Source organism: Schistocerca gregaria, chromosome X (genome assembly GCF_023897955.1).
Source record: "Schistocerca gregaria isolate iqSchGreg1 chromosome X, iqSchGreg1.2, whole genome shotgun sequence".
In the NCBI taxonomy this organism is placed as follows: Eukaryota; Metazoa; Arthropoda; class Insecta; order Orthoptera; family Acrididae; genus Schistocerca; species Schistocerca gregaria.
Genome location: NC_064931.1, coordinates 20,003,925 through 20,021,437, shown reverse-complemented (window position 1 = coordinate 20,021,437; position 17,513 = coordinate 20,003,925). Strand labels below are relative to the sequence as shown.

The 17,513-nt window shown below is 42.1% G+C and overlaps 1 protein-coding gene across 1 annotated transcript in view; it reads right to left on the bottom strand.

The window, feature by feature from the left end:
* The window catches only part of LOC126298631 (xaa-Pro aminopeptidase 3-like), a 183,141-nt gene that overhangs the window by 86,777 nt on the left and 78,851 nt on the right, over window positions 1-17,513 (bottom strand). The gene's annotated exons all lie outside the window — the stretch shown is intronic.

The following is a 17,513-nucleotide window of genomic DNA, read 5'->3' as shown; positions in this document are numbered from 1 at the left end:
TGGGCCAATGAATAACAACACTCTACAGTATACTTAGTTTTGGAAGAAACATTTTATTTAAAGAAGTATTCACAATTTTAGAGTCATGCTAACCACATGCACTTTTATATTTGACCCCACTACTAATTATTTGTTTTAATGCTGACCTACTTTGTTTGAAAGCCCTCATTCCCATCTTTGAAAGAACAGTTTTGTTGTCCCCATTTCTCACATTCCAGAAGCGTCCAGCTTTACTAAAATAACAAGTTGGTTTTGAAATATTCCAATCAGAAAATTAAGTTTCCTGAAATTTCTTGGCAGGCTTTGGAAATCCCAACAACTGGTATAACTTTCCTCTCATAGACAATACCTATCATTTTTCTCATTTTTAGATTATACAGCTTATAGTTAAACCAAATTACTTCATTATCTTATGTGTATATATACTAACAATTTTTCCCATATTTATATTATTATTACTGAAGGTGTAATTGTCATGTATTTTGCTATTTTGTAATATTTGCCCTACACCCATTTTTATACAGACATCACACACAAAGCCACAGTCCATTGGCAGCTAACACTCAAATATTGCAATTACAATTTTACATTGAATACAGATACTACAGAAGTAGGTGATTTGCAGTCAGTTAGTCAATCATTTCTTTAACTATGGATGGGCACTTCTTAAATTTTGGTTGGCTACTAAGAGCCCAACCTGCAGAATTAGATTACCAAAGTTCCAATATAATCATGCAAGATGATCACCGTAAATGTGTTTAAAGATATAAAATTGAATGAAGTGGAAAATAAACGCACATGTGTTGTGAGCAATCATTTCACAATTGTTTAGAGCATGTAGTAATCATCAGGAGAAGTAAGGTGACGAAGAAAATCTATGAGACTTATGAGGCACAAAACAAGTCAATAACCTTACAGCATACTTTGATGGGGAAAATCTGTAGAATTATCACTTGTGTGAATATGCTACATTGGTAATAAATCAAAACAGGCGTGCTGCTATTGACAAAGAAAATTACCACATAGAATAACTTGCACAGTTCAAGTTACATAAAGTCTTTCAGACTCTATACTTATACTTTAACAAATTTCTGGACTAATAATGTGAAGTGTACAGTGGTACAGTGAATTATCTTTGAAATACATCAGGTGTAACTGTTTCAGATACTCCAGCATCTATTTTTCTAAGTGTTTCATAGCATTATAAATCAAAATTGTTTGATTTACTATACTCTGAAAATTCTGACATGACACATACAATACCAAATTTCTTCAAAGAAAAGAATTTTTCCTGTCGCACAATCAAGAAACAGACTTCACAGTCTGAATGTAAAGATTTTAAGTTAGTATTAAATGTGACTGGAATATCAGTTGAAATACACAAATAATTGTAGCAAGGCATTTAATTTATATTTGCCAAGTATTTTTGGCTCTTACTATCCTTAAATATGCACCACATGAACTTTATCCCGGTGAACACACGTAAACTAAATTTAGCATGATAGGTAACGCCTTGGTAAATGGGTATGAAGAATACACACAGTAAAGATCTGCTGGCTTGCTCCACAGCCCTGGATACTTGCATTAGTGCACATAGGTTATATCGTCTCTTGAAGGAGCCATAAATATTCTAAAGGTCAAGGCCAAGATGTAGCTGATGTCTGGCCCAATCACACAGTAGTTCTGCAGGAACAAATAAAACCATAATGCTGGCCATGGGTGTTGTACAACATGTGTTGACACGTATACTTATCACATACAATAAGTACCATCTTACTCAAAGACTGTCATCTTGTATCCAAGAGTGATTCTGATTTATAGTCTGAGCTGCAAGCAGCCATGGGTCACACATGACATAACCCGAAGGTACAATGGGCACAGAGTTGTGTGTTGAAATATGCACATGGTCCACCAGATACTGCCCCTTGCCTGTTATGACGTGAAGCGTTCAGACTGTAACATTTAATACAATGTTTGACTATTGCTTGTGTTACAGTTTTCTCTCTTTCAATATTCACTTTGGATTGATGTTCTATGCTTATGGCAAACTTGGTGTTTTTTTTCAGACTGTTTCTATCCAGCCATGCACTAAGTGAATTTTGTTGTTACTAACCACTAAAAACTACCATTTGTTCCACCAGTCACAGTGTCACCATGTGCTGCACAATACTGAACTTTTGCTACCTACACCAAATAAGATATTAAGTGACACTGAGTATGTTACTCATCTTGCAATGGTGGATCCTGAGTTTTTGAAGTTGTGAAAATAGCAAATGGCACTGCAACACCAAGAAAAGCAGCAACAGAAGAAGAAACTATAACAGCAACTCATCCGCCTGCTCCAACAACAAAAACGACAGCAGCAGCAGCCAACACTAGTACCAAAAGCTACATCACTTCTTCCTCAACCATTCACTCGCTTTCATGAAACAAGCAAAAATCTCTTTGATACCTGTTGTGAGGCAAGTCAGATATTGGACAGAACTTGTCAGAGTGCTCCATTTTTGCCTTTCTATAGAAAATTGTACAAAATGTTCTTTTATAAACCTGAAGAGATACCAGTTCAGCGGGTTCCCACACATGCAGCACACTAAGTGGATGGTGGTGACATAAAATAACCAATCGATCCCATTGCAGTGCCAAACAATGGTCTCAACTTAGTATAAGAATGCAGCTAGACAAATAACATTTAAAACAGTGAATTTCTGTATGGGTACTAACATTTTCAGACTGGATCCATTCAAGATTTTTGGCTTCAAGATTGAAGACCAAGTTAATCTGGCCTCTAACGCAATCCCGCACAAGGAACTCAGTTCGTTATGTGCATAGAGTAAGCAGATTTTTGGACCCACCTTCAGGTGTACTGTGAATTTTAAGGTGCACATTTCGTTAAAACAATCAGCAGTACCCAAGTTCTATAGAGTACATCCAGTGCCATTCCCTATATGCAAACAAGTTAAGATACAACTTGACAGACTGCAAAGCTTAAGGATAATATCTACTGTATTTTCGAGTCACTGGACAGCGCTGTCAGTAATCATTAAGGAGGCAAATGGAGCAAATAGGTTACACAGTAATTTCCATTGTGGTAAATGCTCAGTCACATGTGGGTCTGTATCCGATTCCTAGGTCAAATGAATTGCTAGTCAAGTTTGTCCGAGGCACCTTGTTTTCAAAAATGCATGTAGCTGATGCATATTTGTAGTTGCCTGTTAAGGAAACAAAATGGATCCTAGTTATTAATATGCCTTTATGCAAGTTTATATACAACAGATTATGTTTGTAGTCCCAAGTTCTCCCACAATTTTTCAGAGGTATCTTGAACACTTTATAAAATGCGTGACACACAAATGCTGACTTTATTTATACTTCATTCCAATCAGTTTTGGTCATAAACCATGTTCACAGCTATTGAAAAGTTAATCTGCAGCCAACAGTACATAGGAAATTAAAAGCATCATTCATTTCCAACACACATATCAGGCTTGTAATTTTCTAAATGAATGATATTGTTAATTTTGATGCATAATGTTGGTTGCAGATTAATTTTTTGACGACTGTGAACACGGTTTATGACTGAAAAACTGGCCGGAATAAAATATAAACAAAGTCAGCATTAGTGTCTCATGCATTTTATAAAGTATTTACAAGCCAATAACTGCCTTAACGAGATGTATCTCAAACATTTAATTCAAGGCATCTTAAATTGTCTAAACTATATGGATAAAAAAGGGTGACCCGTAAGGAATGTGACTTTTGAAGTGCCCCTTTTTCTGTTCTCTTAAGTTGACAGTACTAAATGTTGCACCGTCTCCACCTATTTTCTTTGTGGCTAGTTACGGAGTGCTTCATGACAGAATAGCAGGTTGTCACAGTGAAATCTTATTATAATGTGGTGAATGTTGTGACACAGAATGTTTGCAAACTCCATGAAATGCTTGGGCAATGTAATGTACCAAATAACTCGACTGTGATTGGACTGATTGCTAATTTTGAGAAAACCAGTTCAGTTGTGGATATTAAACACTTGAGGCACCCTCATGTTAGTTGTACTGCAGAAAACATCATCATCATGAATGATGATGATGATGATGATGATGATGATGATGATGATGATGATGCAAGTCTGGTAAAACTTTACAGTGACATTCGCAACAGTTGGATATTCTCAGAACCTGCAAGCAATGAATTCTGAAAGAAGATCTGATGGTCATTCCATTTTAAATCACTCCTAATGCCAACTCCCAGATAATTTATGGAAGTAACTGCTTCCAGTTGCTGACCTGCTATATTGTAGCTAAATGATAAAGGATCTTTCTTTCTATGTATTCACAGCACATTGCACTTGTCTACATTGAGATTCAATTGCCATTCAATGCACCATGCGTCAATTCGTTGCAGATCCTCCAGCAATTCAGTACGATTTTCCACTGTTATAACCTCTCGATATACTACAGCATCATCCGCAAAAAGCCTCAGTAAAATTCCGATGTTAACCACAAGGTCATTTATATATATTGTGAATAGCAATGGTCCTACAACACTCACCTGCGCCACACCTGAAATCACTCTTACTTCGGAAGACTTCTCCCCATTGAGAATGACATGCTGCGTTCTGTTATCTAGGAACTCTTCAATCCAATCACACAATTGGTCTGATAGTCCATATGCTCTTACTTCGTTCATTAAATGAACTGTATCAAATGCCTTGCGGAATTCAAGGAACACGGCATCTACCTGGGAACCCGTGTCTATGGCCCTCTGAGTCTCGTGGACGAATACTGTGAGCTGGGTTTCACACGATTGCCTTTTTCGAAACCCATGCTGATTTCTACATAATAGACTTCTAGTCTCCAGATGATGATGAAAAGTGCTGAGCATATGCTCACTGGATCCTTGTGAGATAAAGAGCACACAATGATATCATCAAGAAATACAATGTTCACTGACAAGGCACAGTTTCTGTAGAATTGCTTCAAGAACAAGCAAAATTGAAGTATTTGGGTGCAGGACATTTAGACTAAAAACATAACTGGATTTACTTCTTCAAGGATAGTGCCTGTGATGCATTAACAGTAGGCGATGAATGCCACGTTAATACATAAAGAGAGCTTTATTGTCTGAACTCTATCAGAACGCAGAAGAGGTTCAACTTCAACAAGGTGGTGGAACCTCTCACACATCAATTGCAACAATGGATTTGTTATGAGAGAGGTTTTCTGGCTGGGTAATTTCTCACAACAGTGATGTGAACTGTCTATCCAGATCTTGTGAGATGACACCGTGAGATTTCTTTCTGTGGCGGTATTTGAAATCTCATGTCTATGCCAACAAACCACAATCACTTCCAGAGCTGAAGGCTGGAATTCAGCATATAATTTCAGAACTAGAGGTGCAAGTATGCTGAAAAGTTATGGAAAATTTCATCAAAGAACAAAGTGCCTGCAGAGTCATGGAGGGCATTTGAGAACTATCATATTTTATACATAATCACAGGTAGCATACACTGCAATAATATGCAAATTACTTAATTTCAAAAATAAATTTGTATGTTATTATGCACTCAAAAGTTATATTCTTCATGGGATACCCTTTATATTTGTAACAGGGATTATGAGACAGCAGCATTTATAGGCATTATTTGAGTGGCTGCAAGTCCAGAGACTGCTTTGCCAGTTCAACACGTCAGTTTTTTGAAACAAGCATTAAGCACCTCGATAATGTCTTGAGCAAAATGGGGTTAACATGCACGCATAATCATGTAGAAGTCATGCACAAGCTATCCATCATGAACGAGATGCAGTTGTTCCTCAGTAAAGTAAATTATTACGCCAAGTTCATTCTGCGGGCTGCCCACATTTTGCGCGCACTCAACTAGCTGTGTAAAAAAGGAGTCAGATTGTCTGCTTGAAATTTCACCACAAAGCATGCCACAATACATATTTGAAAGCAAAGAAAAGTTTTTTAAATGAAATTTCTGCCATTTGACTGTATAGATGGTTCATCCTACTGTACAATCATGATTTTGGCCTTTGGCCATTTGCAAGTACCACAATGTTGACCATGACCAGACTTCTATAAACAAAGTCATTGTCAAAGTTTAATCTAGTTCAGCAATGTCTTTGTTTACAGAAATCTGATCATCTCCAACACTGTGGTACTTGAAAATGTTCAAAGGCCGAAGTTATGACTCTACAGTAGAATAAATGATCTATACATTCAAATGGCAGAACTTTGACTTAAAGAGCATTACATGACTGTGGCCTCAACCCATGGTAAAGTTATTAAAGAAATGTCTTTGAATGGCTCCCTAATTGGCTACATTTTCTTCAGACAAAAGTCATATTACAGCTACTGATGCTTCAGATTGTTTGCATTGCCAATTTCAGATTGCATTGCTGGCTGCCTCATGTGGAAAACATGCTTTGTTGTGGTCATAATTTTTATAGTTTTTCTGGGACATGCTGACACATACGAGGGGCGTTTGAAAAGTACATGCAAAAAGAAAAACTACTTACATGTTTGGGGTAAACCTTTTTTATTTTTCAAACTAGTCTCCCTTTAGACATATACACTTTGTCCAATGCTGTTCTAATTTGTCGGTCCCTTCTGAATAATAGGAATTATGTAAGTCTACAAAACAGCTATTAGTTGCTGCAATCACACCTCATTTTAATAAAATCTTTGTCCCACCAGCCATTTCTTCAAATTGGGGAACAAATAGTAGTCCGAGGGAGCCAAGTCTGGGGAACAGGGGGTGTGTGAAATGAGTTGGAATCTTATTTCGATTAATTTTGCAACTACAACTGCTGAGGTGTGTGCTGGTGCATTGTTGCAATGGGAAAGGACTTTTTTGCGGTCCAATCGCCGGCGTTTTTCTTGCAACTCAGTTTTGAAATGGTCCAATAATGATGAATAATATGCACCTGCAATAGTTTTATCCTTTTCCAGATAGTCGATGAGGATTATCCCTTGCAAATCACAAAAGACAGTTGCCATAACCTTTCCGGCCGAAGGAATGGTCTTTGCCTTTTTTGGTGCAGATTCTCCCTTGGTAACCCATTTTTTAGATTGTTCTTGGGTCTCAGGAGTATAGTTATGTACCCGTGTTTCATCCACAGTGATGAAACGACGCTTAAGTTCTGCGGATTCTTCCTGAACTGCTGCAAACCATCCTTGCAATACTTCACACGGTTCCATTTTTGGTCAAGCATGAGCAATTGCAGAACCCATCTTGCAGATAGCATTCTCATGTCCAAATGTTTATGTAAAATATTATGTAGCCATTCATTCGAGATTCCCACAGCACTATAAATCTTACGCACCTTAACTTTTCCATCATCCACCACCATATTATCAATGATATCTGGAGTCGTAACCTCCAAAGGGTGTCCAGAACGTTCAGCATCACTTGTGCCAATATGGTCACTCCAAAAATTTTGAAACCACTAATAAACAGTTTTAATCGAAGGTGCAGTGTCACCGTAATGTTTATCAAGCTTCTCTGTAGTCTCCTGAAGTGTTTTGCCTTTCATAAAGTAATGTTTAATCACCACACGAAATTCTTTTTCGTCCATTTTTAGACAATCATTCTTCTTCTTTGATACACACGAATGCCATACACAAATAAATAGACCAATATGGCTGAAACTTGGTGTGCGTTCTTTCCAAAGACCTCGATATGTGCCGGTGGTGCCACCTCTCGCACTTTGCACAGACTTTTCAAATGCCCCTCGTAGTGTTTATCTTTGGCATCCTAGTGTAGCAGGTGTCATCAAACCAGTTGAGTGGAAAATCTGTGCATTTCACACATTTATTAATATGTATTTATGTAAATCAGCCAACTTCTGATATTGCCTTTATGTCCTAGTAAAATCACATGTGTCACATAATTGGCATAGAAAACTAAGGTTGTAGTACTAAACACAACATTAAAAATAAATGTCTTTTCGTGTTAACTGTATCAAAACTTGTGTACATGTCGTGATATACAGTTAATCATCAAATGCTGAATGCCAAAAAAATGTATTTTTTCTATAACATCAGTTATAGTCTACATTGGCACTTTATAAAATTTTAACAGTAGTATCCTTGTTCAAAAATAATTATTCATCCTAAATCAGTGTAAATCTACACTCCTGGAACTGGAAAAAAGAACACATTGACACCGGTGTGCAGACCCACCATACTTGCTCCGGACACTGCGAGGGGGCTGTACAAGCAATGATCACACGCACAGCACAGCGGACACACCAGGAATCGCGGTGTTGGCCGTCGAATGGCACTAGCTGCACAGCATTTGTGCACCGCCGCCGTCAGTGTCAGCCAGTTTGCCGTGGCATACAGAGCTCCATCGCAGTCTTTAACACTGGTAGCATGCCGCAACAGCGTGGACGTGAACTGTATGTGCAGTTGACGGACTTTGAGCGAGGGTGTATAGTGGGCATGCGGGAGGCCGGGTGGACGTACCGCCAAATTGCTCAACACGTGGGGCGTGAGGTCTCCACAGTACATCGATGTTGTCGCCAGTGGTCGGCGGAAGGTGCACGTGCCCGTCGACCTGGGACCGGACCGCAGCGACGCACGGATGCACGCCAACACCGTGGGATCCTACGCAGTGCCGTAGGGAACCGCACCGCCACTTCCCAGCAAATTAGGGACACTGTTGCTCCTGGGGTATCGGCGAGGACCATTCGCAACCGTCTCCATGAAGCTGGGCTACGGTCCCGCACACCGTTAGGCCGTCTTCCGCTCACGCCCCAACATCGTGCAGCCCGCCTCCAGTGGTGTCGCGACAGGCGTGAATGGAGGGACGAATGGAGACGTGTCATCTTCGGCGATGAGGGTCGCTTCTGCCTTGGTGCCAATGATGGTCGTATGCGTGTTTGGCGCCGTGCAGGTGAGCGCCACTATCAGGACTGCATACGACCGAGGCACACAGGGCCAACACCCGGCATCATGGTGTGGGGAGCGATCTCCTACACTGGCCGTACACCTCTGGTGATCATCGAGGGGACACTGAATAGTGCACGGTACATCCAAACCGTCATCGAACCCATCGTTCTACCATTCCTAGACCGGCAAGGGAACTTGCTGTTCCAACAGGACAATGCACGTCCGCATGTATCCCGTGCCATCCAACGTGCTCTAGAAGGTGTAAGTCAACTACCCTGGCCAGCAAGATCTCTGGATCTGTCCCCCATTGAGCATGTTTGGGACTGGATGAAGCGTCGTGTCATGCAGTCTGCACATCCAGCACGAACGCTGGTCCAACTGAGGCGCCAGGTGGAAATGGCATGGCAAGCCGTTCCACAGGACTACATCCAGCATCTCTACGATCGTCTCCATGGGAGAATAGCAGCCTGCATTGCTGCGAAAGGTGGATATACACTGTACTAGTGCCGACATTGTGCATGCTCTGTTGCCTGTGTCTATGTGCCTGTGGTTCTGTCAGTGTGATCATGTGATGTATCTGACCCCAGGAATGTGTCAATAAAGTTTCCCCTTCCTGGGACAATGAATTCACGGTGTTCTTATTTCAATTTCCAGGAGTGTACATTGATAAACATACAATTCCGAGAATATTTGAAGTTCCATAACTCCTAGATGACATACTTCTGCTGCAGATGAAGACAAGTTAAGCCTCTGGCCTCTTCAAATGTTGGAAAAGCTGAAGCTAGGGTAATTCATTTGATACCTTTCATATTGTGGAAAGTATTCCAGCCATTGATAGTGGAAACAATGCTATCACCATTGTCCAATATGTATTGACAGTATACTACACTGGAGGTAAGCTCTTCAGGGTGGTAGATAATAGACAGATCCAGCTGTTGAACTTCTTTACATGATAGGGCATTTAACAACTGCAAATAATAAGTACTTCTGTAATAAACTGAAAACAACTCTACTGTATAAGCACAAGCTTAGTGAAGTAATTTTGTCTATTCACATATGAAAACTGGACAGGGAATGCTGCAGATGTATAGTCTGTCTGTAACTAGAAAAACGAGCAGTGCTCATACTAGGGGAGATAACCTTCCCCAGAAGAACACTACAACTGCTGTACAGGATGCTAAGGATCCCCTCTATCAGTGTGGAACAGTATGCTGACATTTACCTATATTCTGTCCATGGATGTTTTTTGCATTAGTATTACTAGTAACTCATGTTTGTATTCCATATGTTGCTAACACACTTTGTGGAAAACAAACACCCCTCTGCCATGAATGATAGTCAAATTATTTCCCCGACGCGACGTAGCGACTCTGTCCTACGAGGAAATTTTGTCTGCATTAGATGCATATTTCAAAGAATCGGTCAATGTAGTTGCCAAACGGTATACCTTCTTTTGTACAAAACGTACGGCAGGACAGATTAATTGGGAGTGGGTTACAACCTTGCAAGGCCTTACTAGGGATTGTGCTTTGGAGTGTCAATGTGGACTCCCTTATTCAGATACTATGGTACGTCATGCAATTGCACAGAACGTTTCTGATGTTCGTATAAGGGAACAGATTTTGAAACTAGTAAATCCCTCCCTTCAACAAGTGATGGACATATTGGATCAGCAGGACACACTTGACTTTGATCAGGAATCATTTGAAACTTCGCCAGCAGTGTGTCAGGTTAACCGGCTCGCCGGGCGAGCTGCACGGAGCAGTCAACAGCCCTCGCGCCCGGCCGTGCCGCTGCCGCGAGGCTCTCAGCCACGTGTGCCGCGCCGGCAAGCAAATGCAGTGATCAAATCATGCCTGCGGTGTGCTACTAGACAATCGCGTGAGAACTGCCCGTCACGCCAAGCTATTTGCTTTTATTGTAATTAAAAAGGACATGTTCAGAGTGTTTGCCAGAAAAAGCTCAGATCAGAAGCTCAAAGCCATTCCAGGCCCTTTGCTTCGCGCCGGAATCAGATTCGAACCATGGATACTCAGGCTTGCGAAGCTTCGCTCATGGAAATTCATGTAGTTCATTCCACTCCACCCAGTGCCACTCTCTCTAACAGTGACTGTGTTCGTCCCAAAAATAGTGTGCGTCGACATCGCCGGAACTCCCGTCAAGTCGCAAGTGATTATGTACCAGTGTCAGTTCACGTTGTACGAGACAGTCACTCTTGTCGTCAGCAGGACAATAAACTTTTTGTAGACTTGGACATTAACGGCAAAGTGATACCATTCCAGCTCGATACCGGAGCTGCAGTTTCACTGATCAATCAAGACACTTACAAGCTGCTGGGCACACCTCCGTTGCGTGCCGCAAATGTTAAATTAAGTAGTTATTCGGGACAAACGATCCCTGTGTTAGGACAGTGCAGCCTTCTTGCAACATACAAAGGACAAACAAAACTTGTGTCATTTTACGTCCTTCGTTCTTCTTCTACAGTGAACTTGTTTGGTTTCGATTTATTTCAGTTGTTTAATTTGTCTATAGTAAATCAGGACCTATCAGTGAACCAGACTGTGCCTTCAGACAGTGTTTCTCGTCTATGTGAAGAATTCGCAGACATTTTTGCACCGGGCCTCGGTTGCACTACAAACTATGAAGTGCATTTGGAACTGAAAGCAAACGGGCAACCGAAATTTTTCAGAGCGCGCAATGTTCCCCACGCATTGTGTGATGTGGTCGCAAAAACATTACACGATTTGGAATCACAAGGTGTGATTGAACGTGTGCAGGCTTCTCTCTGGGCATCACCCTTAGTAATTTTGCCAAAACCTTCCAGAAAGTTACGACTTTGTGTGGACTCCAAGGCAACAGTGAATCCACAGCTAGTGATTGCAACATTTCCTTTACCCCGCCCGGAAGATCTTTTTGACAAACTGTGCCCGGGTAAATATTTTTCAAAGTTGGACCTCGCAGATGCGTACTTGCAAATACCGGTGGTCGAAGAACCCCAGCGCGTTTTGGTGGTTAACATGCATCTTGGTTTGTATCAATTCAAACGACTGCCATTCGGGTGTGCATCCACCTCTGCATTGTTTCAGCAATATCTACAAACTGTTTGTGCGTCGGTCCCTACTGCGGCTAATTATCTGGATGATATTGTGATCTCCGGAAAGACGGAAGAAGAACATTTGGCCAATCTCCGAACATTATTTCAGGTCTTGCGACAAAATGGTCTTTGCTTGCGGAAGGACAAATGTGTGTTTTTTTGCTTGGGACTTACCATACCTGGGACATGTAATCAATTCCCAAGGCATACATCCCAGTCCCACGCACCTTCGTGCCATTCAAGACTTGCCTTCGCCGCAGAATTTGAAGCAGCTACAGAGAGTGCTGGGAAAAATCGACAATTATAATAAATATATTCCGCATGCCTCTTCCATTTCAGCTCCGCTTCATCGCTTACGCCATAAAGGTGTTCCATTCGTCTGGACGACGGGATGTGAACGCGCCTTTCGCCAGTTGAAATCGGCGTTGCTTTCCAATACTTGCCTTACGCCATTCGATCCCCAGAAGCCCCTTTTGTTGATGGTGGATGCATCGGATTTCGGGATCGGTGCTGTGCTTGCGCACAAAGATGGATCGCACAATCGACCTACTGCCTTTGCGTCCAAATTGCTCTCGTCTGCGCAAAGAAATTATTCACAGATCGAGAAAGAAGCTTTGCCTCTCGTTTTTGGTGTTACAAAGTTTCATGATTTCTTATATGGTCGTCACTTTACCATAATCACAGACCACAAACCTTTGACATCGCTTTTTCATCCGACCAAGCCTGTACCTCCACGTACAGCGCAGAAATTCTTTCGCTGGTCTATTTTCCTCTCGCAGTAGAACTACGATATCTTTTATCGGTCCACTGCTAAGCACAGAAACGCCGATGCGCTGTCCCGCTTGCCTGTTGCTGAGGATAGGGCATTCGATTCCTCCAAACTTACTTGCATGTTCATTGATGCGGAAACTGATGACGTAGTAGAATCATTTCCGATTGATTTTCGTCGTGTAGCTACAGCCACAGCTGCAGACCCTGTCCTTGCTCCCATTCTGTGTTTTGTTGCTACGCAATGGCCCTTGTCAAATTCACGAATCGGGGACCCATTGGTTTGCTGATTTTTTGCTCACAAGGAGAGACTTTTTGTACGATGTGGTGTTTTGCTGTTGCGTTCCGATAATGATCAGTCCAGGGTCGTGGTCCCACGTTCGTTACAGTCCTCTGTCTTAGAGCTTCTCCACCGAGGACATTGGGGTATAGTGAGAACGAAACAACTTGCTCATCAGCACTGTACTTGGTTCGGAATTGATGCCGCGATTACGAATATGTGTTGTTCTTGCGTGGTGTGTGCCGAACAACAATCAGGACCACCGCGGAAATTCTTTGCATGGCCTAAAGCCACTTCCCCTTGGCAACGCTTACACGTCGATTTTGCTGGTCCATTCTGGAATGCTCGATGGTTAGTTGTGGTAGATTCATTCAGTAATTTTCCTTTTGTTGTCCGGATGTCTTCCACGATGTCATCTGCCACCATCCAAGTGTTATCCGCTATCTTTTGCATTGAAGGTCTTCCACAGACTATTGTTTCTGACAATGGCCCACAATTCATATCCACAGAATTTCAGCCATTCTGCCGGGCCAATGGTATTCTACATCTGACGTCCGCGCCGTTTTCGCCACAGTCAAATGGTGCCACTGAACAGTTGGTCAGGACTTTCAAGTCACAGATGTTTAAGTTGAAAGAGTCGCATTCTCGGGAGGACGCGTTATTGCTCTTTTTGTCCTCATATCGCTCTCAGATTGTCGCTCGCCGGCTGAGTTGCTCCACGGTCGCCCTCATCGAACCTTGATGTCTTTGCTACATCTGCCGCATCAGGTTCCTGTGCCGCAGCAGACACCTGCTTTTGCTCCAGGCGACGTTGTCTACTATCGCCACTATTGAGGTTCACAGCGCTGGCTCGAAGGGCGCATACTTCGCTGCCTCGGCCACGCTATGTATCTGGTTTTGGGGGCCTCTGGTGAGGTGCGTCGGCATCTCAATCAGCTGCGCCTCTGTCGTCGCACGGGATCTGCCACTCGCCGTCTGCTTTCAGCGACGGCGCCGTCCAGTCAGCGCCCCAGGGACCCATCTACTGGCTCGCCTCAGCCCCAGGTGTTACCGATGCTGCCTTCCATTTTGCCCCATGGTGGCGCGCCGCCGCCGCCTGTTCTCCCGCCGGCGCGCCTGCATTGGACGTGTCGCTGCAACCGCCGGGCGCCTCCCTGGGTCACGCGACGCTGATCGCTCCCCGTGACCAGTTGTCCTCCGACGTGGAACTCTTGCCCGCTCCGGACCATATGTCGTCTTCACCCGTCGGCTGCCCCGGCCCGATGGAGGTCGACCCTTTGGCCCCTCCTGTCTCTCTAAGGGGGCTTACACGCATGTTGGCGTGCACCCTGGAGCAGGTTTCCAGGTGTTTCCTAGCTCCCCGCCGTCTGAATGGCAGGGTGCGGCTGGCACAGCCTCGCCTGTTGTTAGGCTCCCCACCTCGTCGCATACGTCAACACGCAGTCCTCCCCACGGCGGGCGGAAGCCTTATGCCACAACCGTACGCCGATTTGTGGGGGAGGAATGTGGTGTCACCGCCAGACACCACACTTGCTAGGTGGTAGCCTTTAAATCGGTCGCGGTCCAGTAGTATACGTCAGACCCGCGTGTCGCCACTATCAGTGATTGCAGACCGAGCGCCACCACACGGCAGGTCTAGAGAGACTTCCTAGCACTCGCCCCAGTTGTACAGCCGACTTTGGTAGCGATGGTTCATTGACTTCTACGCTCTCATTTGCCGAGACGATAGTTAGCATAGCCTTCAGCTACGTTATTTGCTACGACCTAGCAAGGCGCCAGTATTCGTACTATTGATATTGTGAATCATGTACCACAAAGAGCGACGTTCTCCATTAATGGATTAAAGTTAAGTATTCCGCCAGCTATGTCCATTTTTCTCAATTCTAATTCCCTTGTCATGTTCCAGACCTCACGCCAGCCGGCGTGAGCTAAAACGCGTGCATTTCGGCCTCCTTTACTAACCCTGGTTGGCTCTCCTGCCAACCACAACACATCCCTAACACTGTACAAAAATTTGTGACTACACAATTTTTTTCTCTTATTTTCCTTTATTGGCTGGACTCTACAGGTGCACATTGACAAAAGCAAAGAGCTCAAAATTCTCCAAATTCCTATCATAAACACACAATATATATGTGACAGGAAGTAAACCCTGATCAGAATAAAAATATGATTAACAGCTAATTGTCAGCAGGATAGGTATCCTAGGAACACTCAACCAGAGAATGAGGTTGGGCAGACTTCTGTTACATGCTGCCATATTGCTCTCCTACCTTAGGTGCTGATTACTGCAATCAGTTGCAGACAAATATTTCAGACAGTGACATAACTGATGTAATTAATTTTTTTCATGTAAGCTTCAATTCTCATTGAGGTTAGTTTATTTTAAGTAACAGAATGAATCAAACAACAATAAGGCTATTAAAATCCTGAAAAGTTATCTCATTACTGCGCATCAGCAAGGATTGTGCGAACATAATAATAAGGAATAGCAAATCTGTTTCTATGACAGCCATACACCTCACATGGGTAAAGGTAAACCAACATTGCCAAACTCTTCCATGTTCAACAGTCATTCCCTTTATTTTGAAGCAGGTAGAATATGTTGTTTGATTCCTCATACAATGTATGCTCTCAAAGTTTTACCAGTAAACCTCTCCATTGTGCATAATACCCCTATTGTATTGGAGATGGGCAAGGATCTCTATTATTCTCTCATGCTTGCAAAATGAAATCATGATAAACACTACTGTCTTTTGAATCTCCTCTATTAAATTCACTAAATCTGTGTTAAGTAAAGGTATATCAGACCACAAACTGTCTTCTCTCTATTTTTGGTTACTGACTTCTTTGATAATGTGCATCATTAATGCTTGACAATGAAGTTACATTCAAGATAAATCCAAATGGGAATGAAGGGGGGAAATGGACAATACAGCAGCTGCCTGTTTCAGTAACTATAACTCATTAGTAGAGTCAGAGTTTGGGTTCAGGAACAGCTCATCTAGGTATTAACAGTTGGCAATCTCTGCAAGTTAGCAATCTCTGCATGAGAGAGCAGAGAATTTAAGTAAAAACATTACGGCCATTGCATCATGTCTGATGATAATCCATGAATTTTTTATAGATGTAGGGCACTGTTTAATATGGTGGATACTCTTACACTAACATCACAGTACAGCTACTCTCTTATGAGATGAATGGGCATGTTAAAAGAAACAGCTTCATCCAACGAGAGAATGTATATCACACAAATGATCTATATGTTCAGAATATTTTATGCATATATATTACTGACATTAATCAATGTGTTTAATTATTACTTATATAATGTTGTAACATGTACCATGCCTGTGTGACAATTTTACAGTGTTCCGATCAATACCTTTTTTTTTAAATGCACGAACGCATTCTCTTCTTTATCAGTGATTGCACCATTCATGATTACATATTATGCCTGTAATACTATTCAGTTCTTAAATGTGTAATGGTTATGAAACTAGGTCCTACTAGTGGAAACTGTTTATTGTGGACAATCTGGAGAATATTTGCTCAGATTTCTGATAGGACTTATGATCTGCTATCAATAACCATTAACGTTTAGCAGTACCCCAAATTCTCAAAACAGTGCAGGTCATTACATTCACTGGTAGCCTGAGAAAAGACCATCACAGCCCAACACAGCATGAAACCTGCTATGGTATATATTTGTCTGGATTAAACAGTATATTTTATACATTTGTCACATCATGAAAATGGATCTCATATTAACTGGTGCCTGACTGGGCAGTGCATGGAGTAGAGGACTATAGCTGGTCCTAAAAGTCCTGTTGGTCATCACAGTTCTCTTAGGGCAGACTACATCCCACCAAGACTAGCTCATATACTTTGTACACATAATCAAGCTGGCAGTAAAAAAATGTTCTGAAACATCATAGAACGCCCAGGAGCGTCACCAAATCTTTAGACCTGCAAGTGACATGCCTAACTGTAAGTTCTAGAGGATCACAAATATGAATGTTTAAAAAGAGTTTTCATAATTGAGACCTAAAAGAACATTTCTTTTTTCTTTTACCCCAGCTTGTCATTTGTAAGCCCCAACTGACTTGAGGGTGCCATGCAGATTGGTTTGATAGGGTATCAATAGCTCAGTATTTACATTAATATGATGGGAGATAAAACAATATAAAAATATTAAGTTGTCCCCAGAATCTCCATGAATAAAGTTATGAGGAGATATTATGGTCCAAGTAGTATCAGGCAGCTTCCCACGGTAGAAAAAAAACCTAATCAGTTGTGTCTCTTCATTAAAGCCTTTTGTATGGCTGCCATCAATGGTCCACTTTACCTGCAGTGAGCAAATTGTTCCATGTGACTACAGAGCTGCCTGGATTATAGGCACAGGCATGATAGTGGTTACTTATTGAATCAAATATCTTTTCTATACAGCTAGAGGGGCCATATTATGGTAGTTAG